The 2595-nt window shown below is 45.4% G+C and overlaps 1 long non-coding RNA gene across 1 annotated transcript; it reads right to left on the reverse strand.

Moving 5' to 3' along the window:
• Positions 1 to 243: 243 nt before the first annotated feature.
• On the reverse strand, positions 244 to 1641 carry LOC138813795 (uncharacterized). The gene is made up of 3 exons (XR_011367863.1): positions 1306 to 1641; positions 740 to 907; positions 244 to 519 (listed from the first exon to the last, which is right to left on the reverse strand). It is a non-coding gene; the product is annotated as an uncharacterized lncRNA (long non-coding RNA).
• Positions 1642 to 2595: the final 954 nt, after the last annotated feature.

Genomic DNA, 2595 nt, shown 5'->3' on the forward strand with positions numbered 1-2595 from the left:
CTTTCCTTCCTTCCTTCCTTCCATTCCTCTTCCTCCTGCTCCTCTTTCTCATTCTTCCTTCCTCTTCTTCTTCTTCCTCCTCCTCCTCCTCCTCCTCCTCCTCCTCCACATTGGGGGTTGAACTCAGGGCCTCATGCTTGCTAGGCATGCACTCTGTCATCTGAATCACACTTCCAGCCCCTGTTTTTCCTACTTGATAGATGTCTAATAGGGTTAGTACTTTATTTTATTATTTTAGCATCTTAACACATGTAGGTCACAAAGCCATTAGATCTTAATAACAGTTTTTCTTTTCAGTACTAAGAATTAAACCTATAGCCTTGTGCATGCTAGGCAAGCACTGTACCATGTGAGCCACACCTCCAGCCCTAGAAGTTTATTTTTACACTGATAAAATTTCTAAAGCAAGAACAAACAACCATGATAATATTATAACAAACTGATGATTGCATAATACTCCTTAATTTCTGCCCACTCAAATTCCATGGGCATTATTCATGGTCATTGGTGTTAGTTAACCTGTAATGAAAAGAGGTGTAGATGATTTAGATTTGGAATGCAGCAAACCCAGTCTGACACAGTAAACTACCATCTGAAAGGGTGAACCAAAATATGAAATATCAAAAGCAGCCAATGGGAAGATACTAACAGAGATATTTGTGTATGTACCAATACTAAGGTTTGAATTTAGGGTTTGGGTGCTGTCCCTCAGCATTTTTGCTGAAGACTAATACTCTACCACTAAGCCACAGCTCCACTTCCAGCTTTTTGGTAGTTCACTGAAGATAAGCATCTCATAGATTTTCCTGCCAGGGCTGGAAACCTTGAATCTTCCAACCTTGATCCTCAGATCTCAGCCTCCTGAGTAGCTAGAAGCACAATTGTGATCCACCAGTGTCCAGCACACCTGAAAAAAAAAAAAAAAAAAAAAAGAAATGAGGATGGGCTGGGAAGGTGGCTCAGTGGTAGAGTGCTTGCCTTGCATACATGAGGCCCTGTGTTCAATTCCTCAGCACCACATAAACAGAAAAAGCCGGGAATGGTGCTATGGCTCAAGTGGTAGAGTGCTAGCCTTGAGCTGAAGAGCTGAGGGACAGCGCCCAAGCCCAGAGTTCAGACCCCACGACTGACAACAACAACAACAACAACAAAGAACCAAGACAAGCCAAAAAAAAAGAAAAGAAATGAGAATTTTGCTGTTTGTTTCACATTCTGCTGGGGTTGCATCTCCTTTTCACTTGTTCTTAGCCATAGGCAAATCTAGGCCCACATACTAAACCCACAATTTACGCTGTCCTTCATTACTTTAGCGAATGTGACGTTCTTTCATACTCTCTCTTCATAAGTCTTTTACTTCCATATTTCCAACTTCTGACATGTGTAAAAATAAACAATAAAAAAAAAAGCAAAGTGAGAAAACAAGCATTTAGATTGCACCTGCTAATGCTACAGAGAAGAGCAGGCTGGAGGGAAGGCCTTACAGAGGGTCCTGGGAACCGTAGTCCCGCCTCTTCCGGTGGCTTGGAGCACTTCCGCCCCCGGAAAAGCTCGAGTTGGGTACTTGCTACACTGGAAGAATTAATATAATGTATTTATATATAATATATTATAATTATACAATATAGTTATTATATTATATTAATAAAAGATACTGGCATCAGCAGTGTGAGGACAAGAATCCAAAGCCTGCTCTCCTAGGGGCTTCTGGGAAACCTGCCGTTGTCTGCCCTTCCGCCTGAAGGGGGGCGGAACAACGGGGGGTGGCGTGTGGAATTCTGGGAACTGTAGTTCCTTCCTCCCCTCGCCGCCCAGGCACTTCCTGGGATCCTTTCTGAGGGGTGAGCAGCCTCGGGGAGCTCGCAGTTTCTTTGAATATTTAGGACCCGGTCGTGGGGTCAGCAAGGCTCTCGCAGTCGGAGTCACCGGTAGGCGATGACCTGGCCAGCGGTGGTGTGTGGGGTAGAAGGGCAGGGGCAGTCCCCAGCCCTCACACAGAAGGAACCTCTTTTTTGGGTGGTGGGGTGGGGAGGTGTGTGGTAAGGTCGGTGATCCAAGGAGCGAGGCTTTTATTTCGCGCCAAGCATCGAGAATCAAACTGACCAGTCAGGGCCATCTCTATGGAGAGAGCCACCCCGCCTAGTCTTACAGGCTAGTTTTTATAGGGCAAAACCACCAATCATAAACTAACTGTAAGCATGTAGCTAATCTTACTCTTATTGGTTAAAACAGAAGGGTTACATATGTGCTTTCTCCTGATTGGATGCCTCTGTTGTGCCCAGGTCGCAGGATCCCCACCAAGAAGACCATCCAGAGTCAGACTCTACAGCTGTTTTAAGGTTTTATTTAAACGGGCTGCAGCTCGGGCCTCGTCCTACACTCCGACACAGAGGAGCCTAGGAGGAGAGCCCCGAGCTAAACATTTTCAGGGTTTATAAAGGCACACAACCAACCAGGTGTTTGGATTACCACCACGTGTTGCTCTGCTACAAACAAGCAACAAAACCTTAACCCTTCACCTCCACCTGGCCTGTCCCGATCTTGCTTTTTGGCTTTATCTCTGGGAACTAGCCATTTTTTGGAATTCCACCCCCTTTT

The sequence above is a fragment of the Dipodomys merriami genome, unplaced genomic scaffold, assembly GCF_024711535.1.
Source record: "Dipodomys merriami isolate MVZ:Mamm:240054 unplaced genomic scaffold, mDipMer1.0.p SCAF_106, whole genome shotgun sequence".
NCBI classification, from domain to species: Eukaryota; Metazoa; Chordata; class Mammalia; order Rodentia; family Heteromyidae; genus Dipodomys; species Dipodomys merriami.